The sequence below is a fragment of the Erythrolamprus reginae genome, chromosome Z (assembly GCF_031021105.1).
Source record: "Erythrolamprus reginae isolate rEryReg1 chromosome Z, rEryReg1.hap1, whole genome shotgun sequence".
Lineage (NCBI taxonomy): Eukaryota > Metazoa > Chordata > Lepidosauria > Squamata > Dipsadidae > Erythrolamprus > Erythrolamprus reginae.
Genome location: NC_091963.1, coordinates 108,286,429 through 108,301,848, shown reverse-complemented (window position 1 = coordinate 108,301,848; position 15,420 = coordinate 108,286,429). Strand labels below are relative to the sequence as shown.

At 40.4% G+C, this 15,420-nt stretch overlaps 1 protein-coding gene across 1 annotated transcript in view; it reads left to right on the top strand.

The window, feature by feature from the left end:
- The first annotated feature begins 3,307 nt into the window (after nt 1–3,307).
- LOC139153294 (uncharacterized) overlaps nt 3,308–15,420 on the top strand; it is a 32,689-nt gene continuing 20,576 nt past the window's right edge. Inside the window, exons 1-4 of the mRNA XM_070727039.1 lie at nt 3,308–3,370; nt 3,538–3,609; nt 6,439–6,510; nt 7,629–7,709. The gene's annotated coding sequence lies outside the window, so the exon portion shown is untranslated. The remainder of the gene's footprint in view (nt 3,371–3,537; nt 3,610–6,438; nt 6,511–7,628; nt 7,710–15,420) is intronic.

Sequence of the window (15,420 nt, the reverse complement as noted above, 5' to 3'; positions counted from 1 at the left end):
AATCTTGGCAGCTTCTGGGGGCTCCTTTCCTCATTGCTTCCTTTTATTACCTGTAAGCAGCTTCAAAAACTTTTTCCCTGTGGCTGCAACAGCGGCGGCTTCCAGTAGCAACAGCGCCGGGAACGTCACGTGATGAAGGGAAGCCGGCGGAGCCATCTCAGCAGTTGCTGCCGCTCCAGCAGCTTCCCTTCATTACGTGACTTCCCGGCGCTCTTGCTACTGGAAAGGAAGCCGCCGCTGTTGCAGCCACAGGGAAAAAGTTTTTGAAGCTGCTTACAGGTAATAAAAGGAAGCAATGAGGAAAGGAGCCCCCAGAAGCTGCCAAGATTGCAGCAGCCCCCACCTTTCCTGCAGCTTGGAGCTCTTAGAGAACTCCTCAGCCCCCTGAAGCTGCCGGGATTAAATTTCGGATAATGAACAAAATTTTCTCTGGCTGTTCGGTATCTGAATTTTTGTTCAGATACCGAAGCAAATTTTTGCCGAAAATTTTGTTCGTTATCCGAAATGTACGAGAAAGGAAGCGTTCGAGTACCGAGGTACCACTGTATTACTAACTTACTTATTGTTGTGAGCTGCCCCAAGTCTTCGGAGAGGGGCGGCATACAAATCTAATGAATTGAATTGAATACTCAAAGGTTATATTTCAGATTAGGCCAAGGATTTTGTTAGAAAAACCAAAGGCACTTTTTTAAAAATTACACCTTATCAAATAACAATAGTTGTCAGATTTCAAGAAATATGTTTATATTACTTAGAAATATCTATATTGATATAAAAATATCAATATATACACTGCTCAAAAAATGAAGGGAACACTTAAAAAACAGAATATAACTTCAAATAAATCGAACGTCTGTGAAATCAAACTGTCCACTTAGGAAGCAATACTGATTGACAGTCAGTTTCACATGCTGTGCAAATGGAATAGTTGTGCATATGAATATTCAATGAGAATATTTCATTCATTCAAATCTAGGATGTGTTATTTGAGTGTTCCCTTTATTTTTTTTAGCTATATATATATATATATCATTATATATATATATATACACCATATATATATTTATATGTGTGTGTGTGTGTGTGTGTGTGTGTGTTTTCGTAGATTTTCACGGGTACAGGCATGACGGTCTTGGTATATTCGGGTTTCTTCCCGTGTAGGATTTGGAAATTTCAATGAGGTCTCACTCGTCATCTTCAGGCTGGTGTTTCTGTCCTTTTCTAAGGCGAACACTGGGAGACCTGAGCTGCCTTCCTTCTATAAATACTGGTGGCTGGGTGTGGTTTGATGGCACAATGTGTGTTCTGAGTCTGGTTTCTATCCCAGCCATAGAAACCAGACTCAGAACACACATTGTAAAACAATCAAGTAGCCTGCAAGTTCCAACTACTCAGGATATCATGCCTAATCAACAACCATTAACTAATCAGCATACTTCAGCTACATCAACGACCCCAGATGTTACCCCACTGACTCACCAGGAAGTTTCTACACAGCAGGCAATTGCTGAGCCATCAAACCACACCCAGCCACCAGTATTTATAGAAGGAAGGCAGCTTAGGTCTCGCAGTGTTCGCCTTAGAATAAGGACAGAAACACCAGCCTGAAGATGATGAGTGGGACCTCATTGAAACGTCGCCAGAAATTTCCTTGTTTGTTTTCATAGATTTTCACGGGTACATGTATGTAGATTGTTCTGAGTTCGGGTTTTGCCCCGTGTAATATTTTGAGTGTCTATGCGACGTTTCGGTGAAATCACATTCACCATCATCAGGCTGAAGTTTCAAGCTTCGTGCTGTTGTAAATATGGAAATATTCCATATTTACAACAGCACGAAGCTTGAAACTTCAGCCTGATGATGGTGAATGTGATTTCACCGAAACGTCGCATAGACACTCAAAATATTACACGGGGCAAAACCCGAACTCAGAACAATATATATATGTGTGTGTGTGTGTGTGTGTGTATTAAATGTTTTTTTAAAACATTTAACACATACAGAATATAGTTGTCGGCTATAAATAAATTAACTGCCTTGAAATGGTCCTGGGTTGGGCCTAGAGGCAAAAAGGAGCTGTGACGTTCCTTCAAATATACCAGGGTGATCCGACATAAAATATATATGAATGAAATAGAGGAAGACCAGGATAGATCTATCTCGAGCTTTTTAGCTCTCATCAGCTAGCCATACCTCATAGGATTCAAACCTGGGTTAAAGGTTCTATCACTAGGCCACAGGTTCTGCTTAGTTGAGCCAGGGGAAAATTTAAATGTTTTTCTGTCAAGTCACCTGACATAAATACACTCGAAACTCACATATTTAGGACAATTCTTGATCAAGAATTGTCCTAAAAATGCGAAATGCACTATTTCGGCCTATATATATAATGAATTGAAAATGAAGAGGGACTAGTATAGATCTATTTCAATCTATAATATGTTTGTACATACACACACACACACACATATATATACATACACATAGACTCAATAGGGAATATCAATACATATTAGGAGGTGACAAAATAACAATTTCATCTATTTTTATTATAAAATAGTTGGTTTAGTATAATTGTTATGGGTCTGGCCTTGAAATTATTAAACTCTGAGTTATAGGTCTCCCTTAGGCACAAAACCAACTGTCTTCCAATTCTATTGGTATATTTAGAAATTGTGAAATTCATGTGATGATAAAGAAGATGAAGCCTTAGTCCCCCAAAATGCAACAGTATTTTTATAAGAATATGGACATATCAACAAGCATAATTATAATGGTCTCAGAAGAGTTGCTGTGTTCTCATTTTCAGTTTGATTTGTTTTTTCCTAGAAATGTCAAGGCAGCTTGACAAGGCAGGTTTGCCCAGCATAGAGCCAACTCAAGAAATATTGTAAGATCAGTTTCTTCCCAATATTTCATTTTAAGATCTATTTATAGGCAACCTGTTACTTTCCAGCGGTAATTGCAACTGTCAGTGTTGTTTGTGGATGTTAAAGGTGCCAGAACACAGGTTCACCAGTCTGAATAACAAAAATGAGAATATGTGTAAGAGAAAACACATCTGAAGCTCCTTCCCTGCTTTTCTTTAAACACTTGTGGCTGATCTTGAGAGCAAGTTGAATCATTTTCTTTTCAGATGCATCTCCATTTAGTGGCTCAATTTGCCTCATTTTCTTTTCAGATGTATCTCCATTTAGTGTGTAAGATTAATGTGATATACAAACCAGAGGTAGAACATAATGCTTATTTCATACATTTGAATTGTATGTATTCTCTTATATTCGTTTTTTCACTCCAGGGATTTTACTGGAAACACAATTTCTTCCATTAACAAATTGGTGTGGCGAGCCTATCCTTGGACTGAATACTTGTGAGTATACTCTTATGTTCATCCATTGTTAGCTGTTGATGGTTATGCATCACAAGTGTCTCATCACTGCACGTATTAGTGAAATTGACAGTATGATGTCAATCTCCCAACGCAGCAAAAGGCTGTGATTTTGTCTGTATGTTCTAAATTTTCTTCCATCTCTTTAGGATCCTCAGCAAAAATCAATTGAGCAGATTGGATAATACATCTCTAAATGGCTTGCTTGCACTCACACACCTGTAAGTTTCTATCCCTACCCATGATTTGCTATTTCTCAAGGGAGGTCCCACTTTTAAATTTAGTGAAACCCTTAACGACCAAGTTTCTAACAAAGTAGAGCATGCAATTTTAAAGCTTACATTTTATCTCTATTTTCTCTGGGCTTAGGTCTTCTCTTTTCATTTGCATTTGAAGCTGTATTCCCCACTTTCCTTTGAAATGATTTCCTCATCTGATTTATTGACACTGAAATTGCTTAGCAGTGGGCTAGCATTCCTAGATAAGGAAGCCAAAGGATAGAACTACAATGATACCTTGTCTTACGAACTTAATTGGTTCCGGGACGAGGTTTGTAAGGTGAAAAGTTTGTAAGACGAAACAATGTTTCCCATAGGAATCAATGGAAAAGCCATTAATGCATGCAAGCCCAAAACTCACCCCTTTTGCCAGCCGAATTGACGGTTTTTGCACTGCTAGGATTCCCGAGGCTCCCCTCCATGGGAAACCCCACCTCCAGACTTTTTGTAATGCTGCAGGGAAATCCCTGCAGGAGAATCCCAGCAGTGCAAAAATGGGCGCTTCGCTGGCAACGGAAGTCCAGGGGTGGGGTTTCCCAACGAGGGGAGTCTCAGCGAAATTGCAGCATCACAAAAACACGGAAGTCCTCGAAACCCCACCTCCGGACCTTCGTGTTTTTGTGATGCTGCGATTTCGCTGAGGCTCCCCTCACTGGGAAACCCCACCTCCGGGCTTCCGTTGCCAGCGAAGCACCTGCAGCATTGCAAAAACACAGTGTTTCCCATGGAGGGGAGCCTCAGGGGAATCCCAGCAGTGCAAAAACAGGCGCTTCGCTGGCAACAGAAGTCCGGAGGCGGGGCATCCCAGTGGCGGCGGCTTGGGTTTGTAAGGTGAAAATGGTTTGGAAGAAGAGGCAAAAAAATCTTAAACCCCGGGTTTGTATCTCGAAAAGTTTGTATGTTGAAGCGTTTGTAAGACAAGGTATCACTGTATTAGGGTTTCCTCCCCAATGAGCAGAGAAACATGGAGGGAAATTAGACTTATTAAAATTAATATTTTTGCACAGATGGTGAATCAGTGTGAATTTAGGCATTGATCAAAGAAGGCAGGATGAGAAAAAACACTGAGTTCACCAGTGAATGGATGTTGTTTGGCTGAGAAGTCTGTGTTCAGTTCAACTACTAACCAAACCCAGCCAACACTGATTATCTCTCATTCACAACTTGTATAATTTTATATGCTTATAAAAGCATATAGATGTCCTGGTGTTGAAAATAGTCAAAACAATCCCTTAGACTAACAGAATCAGGAAGGCGAACCATTAGCAACCCGAGGGTGCTGGTTACAGATCTGGTACAGTTAGTGCCAATCCGACGGCGTCACCAGCAGTGGGCTACTAACCGGAACACTAAATTTTGCTTGCCACCACGGCTCGTAAGTGCTTGCAGGGCCAGCACAATTTTGCTTCCGCACAGAGTTGCAGCTGCACCTGTGTTTAGGCGAGGTTTTTTTTTTTGCCAAAACACGGGCACACCTGCAACTCCTTGCGCAATTTTGCTACATCCAAAGGTGCAGAAGCAAAATCATGCTGGCCCTGCAAGCATTTATGAGCCGCCGCGGCAAGCACAATTTAGCATTCCAGCTAGTAGCCCACGGCTGGTGATGCCTTCAGACTGGCACCAAATGAACCAGATCTGTAATGGCTTCATCACATCACCAGTGGGTTGCTAATGGTTTGGGCGATGTCTGAATCAGGAGGAACCCACCACTGGTACCAATGCAGCTCATAGTACCAAACACAAGGGGCAAGGACAGGTGGGTCTTGGGGGCAAGTAGAAATGTGGTAATGGTAATGGACAGTGAAAGATAGAGTTGGAAGTGGATAGGGGGCTGCTCAGAGAATATACAGTCTCAATGTACTGTTTTGGTTATGGGTCCTGATTCCCTGTACCCATCCCCAATTTCCTTAGCCTTTGGACTCTGGCTGGTGCTTTTGAATATTGGTTTTTAATAAAGTTGTAACCCTAATTTTAGATGTAATAATTGGGCAGCCATCTTGCTGTGCATTACTGAGATCTGGCTGAGAATGAAGAAGGAGCATGGCACCAAAACTTTGTTGGCAGAATTGCTGTATTTGGGTAGGAATTGAGAATGGGTGCTGCCCAGCGGTGGGTGGCTCCTGATGATGGTGCTGGGAAGCTCCGCCCACCTGCCCAGGATGCTTCTGAGCATGTGCAGAAGCATTGTGCATGCACATGAACTGGTAGTAGAGTGCATTACAGGTGCTGCCCTTAAATAACCTGGGTTATGAGATTAGAGATTCGATGAGATTTCTAGTTGGCACTGGAGTTCCCCAATCTTATAGTTCTGTGGGATTTCATCATGATTATTGCTTAGGCAACAAAGTTGTTTGGCACCACAATTTTAAAAAGAGAAAGGGGGGAGAGATTGGGGGCTGACTAGTCCAGAGTTGCCCAGACAACCTACATGCCTAAGATGGAACTGAAACTCACAGTCTTCTAGCTTCTAGCATCATGCCTTGACTGCTACACCAAACTGGCTATATGCAGGGCTATAATCCCCTGTTTTGACTCTTCTGCTTGCTACCATACCCAATAGTCCTGAAAAAAAGAATTAAACTATAAAGGGTTGGATAGAAAAACAGTGGCACAAGAATGCTTGGTATGTGTGAAGTGCTGATTTCACCCATGCACTACATATTGACTTATTATATTTTATTAAAGCTACATATTACAGGCTAGCAAATAAATGGAAAACACAACTGTGAGAGGTGAAGATGGAGCTGACATTTTTTGTGCTCTTTTAAACAGGGATGTCTCATATAATCACATAGAGACCATTAAGAAAAATGCATTTGAACCTGTTCCACTTCTGCAAACTATGTAAGTCTTTAATCCAAAAAAACCTACCCCAGTTTAAACCATGGTGGAGATTGGGGGAGGGGGCAAACTGAAATCAAATGGCACTTAATCTTTCCAGTTGCTTGTCAGTGACTTATTACTGAATGGTTGATTGGCCCTCAGCTATTTTTTAAATGGGGAGGAGGAGTTTGGATTCAAGGATAAAGGAGGCAGATCTCTCTAGGCTGTATGAGTTCTGTATGAGTTCAGACTGAACTCTGAGTGGATCAAGATTCAGCTCTAGATTTGATTGTCAGGGCTAGACCTAGTCTTCACAAATGGGAATATCCTAAAGCAGTAATGGCAAACCTATGTCATGGGTGCCACAGGTGGCACGCAGAGCCATATCTGCTGGCATGCGAGCCGTTGCCCTAGCTCAGTTCCAACATTCATGTGTGTGCTGGCCAGCTGATTTTTGGCTCACACAGAAGTTTTGGGAAGGCATTTTGGCTTCCAGAGAGCCTCCAGGGGGATGGGGGAGGGCAATTTTACCCTTTCCCGGCTCCAGGGAAGCCTTTGGAGCCCTGGAGAGGACAAAACGCAAGTCTACTGGGCCCACCAGAAGTTGGGAAACAGGCAGTTTCCGGCCTCCAGATGGCCTCTGAAGGGCGGGGGAAGCTGTTTTTTGCCTCTCCAGGCATTGAATTATGGGTGTGGGCACTCACACAAGCATGATAGCACACGCTCATGCTCTTTTGGCACCATCACTGTCCTAAAGTGTCTATGGAGTTTCAGGGCTTACTATGAACTTGAAATCTCTAGAGTCAAAATTATCGGGCTTGCAGGGGTTTCATTAGCTCTTTGAATCATGAGCTTTGCCATCCTATTAAGTAATGATACCTTAACCCTAAACATACATTGAAGCTTCTAACTGAAGAACTAGCATGGTAATTGGTAGTGATTGTTCAAAAGGTCAGAATGGTAGTATGCAGCTAGTTCATTGGAAAAGGAAAAAATCACCCTCATCCTACATGTAATTCTCACATTCCCAGTCAATGAAGAAGAAAAAGTTCTTTGGGGTCTGCTTTATTTTATCTGTTGTTTACTTAATACAGTGGAAGATGTTCTACATAGCTCTCCTGCTTTCCTTTCCTTTCCAGCAATTTCAGCGGCAATCAAATTTTGCAGATAACGGAAGGGGCATTTGAGGCCTGGCATGGGTTGCAGTTTCTATACAAGTTGTAAGTGAAGTTTTTTCAGATAACGGGTGAAATATGTGGTTTCTAACAATGGGGCCCAAACTCCCTACTAATGCTTCAGATCACAGAGAAGGAGAAGAAGGTAGTGCTGTTTACTTTTTGCATTTGCATTTTTTGAATTCAAGGAGAAGGGGCATTTATAACTGGCTGTTACAGACAATTTTATTAGCAGTTTGTTTTCAAACACAGACCAATCAGATTAGGCTGGGGCAGGATTAGACTGGGAAGTATAAAAGGCAGGAAAAAGCCATTTTAATTTGCACTTCAGATCACAGAGAAGGAGAAGAAGGTAGTGCTGTTTACTTTTTGCATTTGCATTTTTTGAATTCAAGGAGAAGGGGCATTTATAACTGGCTGTTACAGACAATTTTATTAGCAGTTTGTTTTCAAACACAGACCAATCAGATTAGGCTGGGGCAGGATTAGACTGAGAAGTATAAAAGGCAGGAAAAAGCCATTTTAATTTGCACTTCAGATCACAGAGAAGGAGAAGAAGGTAGTGCTGTTTACTTTTTGCATTTGCATTTTTTGAATTCAAGGAGAAGGGGCATTTATAACTGGCTGTTACAGACAATTTTATTAGCAGTTTGTTTTCAAACACAGACCAATCAGATTAGGCTGGGGCAGGATTAGACTGAGAAGTATAAAAGGCAGGAAAAAGCCATTTTAATTTGCACTTCAGATCACAGAGAAGGAGAAGAAGGTAGTGCTGTTTACTTTTTGCATTTGCATTTTTTGAATTCAAGGAGAAGGGGCATTTATAACTGGCTGTTACAGACAATTTTATTAGCAGTTTGTTTTCAAACACAGACCAATCAGATTAGGCTGGGGCAGGATTAGACTGGGAAGTATAAAAGGCAGGAAAAAGCCATTTTAATTTGCACTTCAGATCACAGAGAAGGAGAAGAAGGTAGTGGCCCGCGCGCCTAACGGCGCGCGAATCATATAACTATAAACCAAAATCAGCAAAGTTTGGTAGCAATAGGGATTGTTGATTTTCCTGCTAAGTACTTGTATTTCAATACATTGTTAAGATGACTGGCTTGGTGCAGTGTAACATTTGTTTGGCTGTTGTCTTCCGTAGTACCTTGTGGAACTTGGGGTACTGCCCTCTTTGCATAAGGACATCTAGGTTAGATGGCGAGATCTCTAGATTGCAGTCATTAGTTTGTAGCTTGCAGTCAGAAGTGGAAAGATTGTCCCAGCCACGTGCTGTAATGCAGCCATGTGTCCAGCCTCCACTTCCACAGCGCCCCCCGAGGAGGAGGGCTGTGTGGACAACTGTCGGTTCAGGAAGATTGCGTGCAGTTGAGCAAAAACACAGCAATTTTGGTCTCTCTGTATCGAATTCCTATAGTGTTCTTGCGGATTTAAATAGTAAGGATGTTGGAGATATTAGCAAGGTCCCTCAGGCAGAGAATGAGGGGATGTTCAAAGGGGAAGTTGTCGTAAATGTCACCAAACCATCAAGTACAGTTAGTAGAAATAAAAAGAGGACACATTTTCTTGTGGGTGATTCGACCGTTAGAGGTGTTGATTTGGGACAGAGCAAGGATGTGGTTAAGGTGCTGAGGTGTCTCCCAGGGGCCACTGCCAGCAGGGACAGGAGGCGGATTACAAACATTGTTAAGACTGTGAGTAAAGGTAATAACGTTGATGTGGTGGTGCATCTTGGCACAAATGATTTGTCCCAGAGAAATGTTAATGTAGTAAAAAGAGATTTTCAATGTCTAAGTGTGGAGCTGGGTAAAATAACTGATTCAGTGACTTTCTCAGAGGTGTTACCGGTTTGTGGCCAAGAGGATAAAACAACGTGTATCAGAGAGTTTAATGTGTGGTTAAGGCAGTGGTGTAAAGCTGAAGGTTTTGGCTATGTAAGTCATGATGTCAGTAGGTGGTCTAATAGGGAGTTGTTTAAGAGGGATGGTTTGCATCCATCATACAGAGGTACCCAGGTGCTCGGTGTGGAATTCAGAACTTTTTTGGACAGGCATTTAAACTAGGTAAAGGGGACAGAGATGTAACTGATGTGGGTGATTTCTGTCCCCGACCAATGAGGATAAAGCAGTTTTTGGAAGCTTATGAAAAGGGAGCTGCAAATAATATAGATGTAGTTGTTGATGATAAGGGGCAAACTAATAACGAAAATAATGTTCTTCGGGTAATGTGCACAAATGCTCGAAGCTTGAGCAACAAGCTCTGTGAATTAATGGCCATAATATCTAGAGATAATTTGGACCTGGTTGCCATAACTGAGACATGGTTTAAGGATTCTAATGAATGGGAAATATCCATACCAGGATATACACTGTATAGGAAGGATAGAATAGAGAGAAGGGGAGGTGGAGTAGCCATTTATATTAAAGAAAGTCTAAAAACAACACTAATTCAAAATACGTGTCAAGATCTAGAGACTCTCTGGATTTGCATGCAAAATAAAGAAGGTTCTGTCATTAGAATTGGGGTGATCTATAGGCCTCCAGGGCAATCCGAGGAATATGACAACAAGATGGTGGATGAAATTACCCAAATGGCAGTAAAGGGAGATATTGTGGTTATGGGTGATTTCAACATGCCTGATGTTGACTGGAATATCCCCAGTGCCCTTACATGCAAAAGTAAGAATATAGTAGAGGCCTTTACAGGAGCAGCTCTGGCACAGCTGGTTAAGACACCAACTAGAGGGGAGAATATTCTAGATTTAGTTTTTACGAATGGGAATTGGGTTTCAGATGTCAAGGTGGGAGAAAATTTAGGTTGCAGTGACCATCTATGTTTGTGGTTTGATGTAAAAACTCATTGTGAGCAATCCTATAATGCAACCAAAGTATTGGATTTCAGAAAAACAAATTTTAATGCAATGGGAGAATATTTAGATAATGAAGTAAAGGGGAGGGATAAAATGGCAGGAGCGAGCATCCAGTGGACTGTATTAAAAAAGGCCATCTTAAAAGCCACTGGACTGTATGTAAGACAAATAACTAAAGGTAAAAGGAAGAAGAAACCGCTATGGTTTAGCAATGATGTAAGGGCTATAGTCAATGAAAAAAAGGCTGCCTATAGGAGGTATAAAGAGTCTGGAAGTATAGCTGATAGGGAGGTATATAAAATGAGACAGAAGGAGGCGAAACAGATAATATATGCTGCTAAAGCCTCAAAAGAGGAAGAAATTGCCAAATCTGTAAAGAAGGGGGATAAAACCTTCTTCAGATATATTAATGATAAGAAGAAGAAAAACTGCGGCATCACGAAGCTTAGTACCGGGAATAATACATGCATTAATGGGAATAAGGAGATCGCTGACCATTTCAATAGCTACTTCTGTTCAGTTTTCTCAAAGGACACCTTACAAAATAATACTATAGAGGGATATAGCATTGCTTCCAGCTGTACGGATTCAGCTCCAGTGATCTTAGAAGCCGATGTCTTAGAAGAACTTGAACGATTAAAGATAAATAAGGCAATGGGTCCAGATGGCATCCACCCCAGAGTTCTTAAAGAACTCAGATCTGTCATTGCTACCCCCCTGACTGATTTGTTTAACCAATCCTTGTTAACAGGAGAAGTTCCTGAGGATTGGAGAATGGCCAGTGTTGTGCCTATTCACAAGAAGGGCAGTAGAGAAGAAGCTGGTAACTACAGGCCAGTTAGCTTGACATCAGTTGTAGTTAAAATGATGGAGACTCTACTCAGAAAGAGGATAAATCAGCACCTAAAAAACAATAACTTATTAGACCCAAATCAGCATGGCTTTACTGAAGGCAAATCATGTCAGACTAATCTCATTGATTTCTTTGATTATGTCACAAAGGTGTTGGATGAAGGTGGTGCCGTGGATATTGCCTACCTGGACTTCAGCAAAGCCTTTGATACGGTTCCACATAAAGAGCTGATAGATAAATTAGTGAAGATTGGACTTAATCCCTGGATAGTTCAATGGATTTGCAGCTGGCTGAAGCGTAGACATCAGAGAGTTATTGTTAATGGCGAGTATTCTGAGCAGAGTCAGGTTACAAGCGGTGTGCCACAAGGATCTGTTCTGGGTCCTATTCTTTTTAATATATTTGTGAGTGACATAGGGGAAGGTTTGGTAGGGAAGGTTTGCCTATTTGCCGATGACTCTAAAGTGTGCAATAGGGTTGATATTCCTGGAGGCGTCTGTAATATGGTAAATGATTTAGCTTTACTAGATAAATGGTCTAAGCAATGGAAACTGCAGTTTAATGTTTCCAAATGTAAAATAATGCACTTGGGGAAAAGGAATCCTCAATCTGAGTATTGTATTGGCAGTTCAGTGTTGGCAAATACTTCAAAAGAAAAGGATTTAGGGGTAGTGATTTCTGACAGTCTCAAAATGGGTGAACAGTGCAGTCAGGCGGTAGGGAAAGCAAGTAGGATGCTTGGCTGCATAGCTAGAGGTATAACAAGCAGGAAGAGGGAGATTATGATCCCACTATATAGAATGATGGTGAGACCACATTTGGAATACTGTGTTCAGTTCTGGAGACCTCACCTACAAAAAGATATTGACAAAATTGAACGGGTCCAAAGACGGGCTACAAGAATGGTGGAAGGTCTTAAGCATAAAACGTATCAGGAAAGACTTAATGAACTCAATCTGTATAGTCTGGAGGACAGAAGGAAAAGGGGGGACATGATCGAAACATTTAAATATATTAAAGGGTTAAATAAGGTCCAGGAGGGAAGTGTTTTTAATAGGAAAGTGAACACAAGAACAAGGGGACACAATCTGAAGTTAGTTGGGGGAAAGATCAAAAGCAACATGAGAAAATATTATTTTACTGAAAGAGTAGTAGATCCTTGGAACAAACTTCCAGCAGATGTGGTAGATAAATCCACAGTAACTGAATTTAAACATGCCTGGGATAAACATATATCCATCCTAAGATAAAATACAGAAAATAGTATAAGGGCAGACTAGATGGACCATGAGGTCTTTTTCTGCCGTCAGACTTCTATGTTTCTATGTTTCTACAGGAATATGATGGCTCTCAGTCCCAAACACTCCTCTTTTGAAGGAGAAGGAGAAGATATAGCCTTTGAGTAGGGACAGCAAGTAATCTCTAAGTTTGTCTCCAAGACAGATGCCTTGATCTCCCACCAGGACACATCTGAGATTTTTTTTTTATATTGTTATGACTTTACATCCCACTGTTCCCATAACATTGATTATTCCACACTATTTCCTTGGAGTAACAATAACTAGCATTTTGTGATGAATTCTTACTGAGCGATATAAATATATAAGTGAGATTCGAGCCATTATTAATATAACAATGGTCCTTAAATTCATTGTTGCTTCAATATATTTAAGGCAAGACCCCCCAATACAATGACAAAACTTAAAAGAAACCTTTTAAGATAAGCCTTTTCTCACAAACCCTCTTTTTTCATGCTCAAACAACCTATAGAGGGAAGTAAAAATATATATTTTTAACTTAAGCTTTTAACAAAAAATTAAATGTTGTCGTGGAAATATTTGCAAATTTAAACAGGAGAGCTAGTAAAGTACAAAATCCAAACCTCATTCTCAAAACTCTCGTGACTAAAGAATCACTAAATTGGAAAGTATTCCATGAGAACATTAATCTCTCAAATTTAGGTAGCATTAATTTTATTTAGTCTGTAAAATGTGAGAAAAAGCCTTTGATGGAATAGGATACTTTGGGAGAAATGATCCTCCCAAAATAAGTTAGATCTGCCCTTAGCCTAGCACAAGATCTTACGGAACAAGCAGAGAACCGTGGCTTTGCTACATTTAACATATATGCAATCATACTGACCTCAAAGGAGATGCTCAGACATGAGGGACTGATTAAACAAAAGAGAGAGAAAGTTCCTATTAGGAGCTTTTGAATGAATTTGGTAGTAAGAGGAACCTGTTCTTTAATTCAATTGAAAAAATGAACGGGAAGAACAGGACAATCAGAAATAGGTTTAGTGCACTTAAATATAGGATTTTATATTCTATAACAGTAGGATATAGTATTTTTCTTTTATATCCTATGGTGCAAAATAGGTCAAATAAATTTTTTACTATAAGAATTAGCAAATGTTACCTTGGGTTGTTCTAAAGGGAAATGGAGAAAAGACCCATCAAAGGCTACTAGTCTTAAACACTTAGGGAATGCTGCTAAGTAGAAGAGCATCTCCTGCCCCTTTTTTGACTGGAAGTGCCGCCCCGAGTCTATGGAGAGGGGCGGCATACAAATCGAATGAATGAATGAATGAATGAATGAATGAATGAATGAATAAATAAATAAGTGAGAATTAAGTATGCCAGATAAATATAACAAAGTTGAATGCAGTGGTCATGAGTTACTTAAAAAGTTAAAAACATTAAAATATTGCCAAAAAGGGCACAAAATTTGTTAACGTAATTTTGAGTAGCTTCTTCTCTGGCAATATTAATCTATTAACCAGAGCATACAAAACATTTGCCAGACCAATCCTCGAATACAACTCACCCATCTGGAGCCTGCATTGCATATTGAACATTAATACAATTGAGAGAATCCAGAAATATTTCACAAGTAGAATCCTCCATTCCTCTGCTTGCAACAGAATGCCTTATTCCACCAGAGTTGAAATTTTTGGCTTAGAAAACCTAGAGCTACATTGCCTTCGATCTGATCTAAATGTAGTTCATAAAACCATCTAACACAATGTCCTCCCGGTCAATGAATACTTCAACTGCAACAATGGACATGCACAAAATAGATTCAAACTAAATGTAAACCGCTCAAAGCTCGACTGCAGAAAATACGACTTCAGCAACAGAATGATCTATGCATGGAATGCACTACCTGACTCTGAGGTTTCTTCCCCCAAACCTCAAAACTTTAACCTTACTGTCTATAGCCGACCTCACCCCATTCCTAAGACGTCTGTAAGGGGCATACATAAGTGCACCATTGTGCCTACCGTCCCTGTCCCACTGTTCTATTGTCCAAATTTACCTATACCTATTTGGTTATACGATACTATTATATTGTACACATTTTGACAAATAAATAAATAAATAAATTACTTCTTAAAAAGAAAGCATAGGACCTATAATAATATTTATGATGAACAAATATGGATTAAACAGACAAATATGGAAGAGATGCTGTTTTTTGAGATGGTTTAAACTGAGTGGAAACTAAAATGCAAAACAATACACGAAGAAAGAGGACTGAGAGAAAAGGAAAACATGAGTGGATGAAATTAACAATCTCAAAAGAGAGAAGGGAAAAATATAAAGGCAAAATATGGGATGGGCATGGAAACAAGGATACTTGGTTGTAGGTAGGAAAATGCGGAGAGATAAAAGTAAAAATGCTGATATAAACTGGATTTATATATTTTTTCCAGATCTGATGCCTTTAATTTCTTTTGCTTATTATTTCTTACTAATAAGTCTAGTACTTAATAATAAAATTATTTAAGGTCAAAGACCAAATTTTTTTTGAATAACTTGTTGCTTATGCCAAGGTTCGACAAACCCAGGCACCTGGTCGCCAGTGGCGCCTAGAAAATGTTGTCTGGTGCCTAGAAAATGTTGCCTGCTGTACTGTATGTCAGCGTTTCCCAACCGGTGTGCCGCCTGGGCAGGGCGCTGCGGTGCCTCTGACCTCTCCGCTCCTGCCCGATGCCGCGGTTTCTGGCGCTCTCCTGCTGGGTCCCAAAG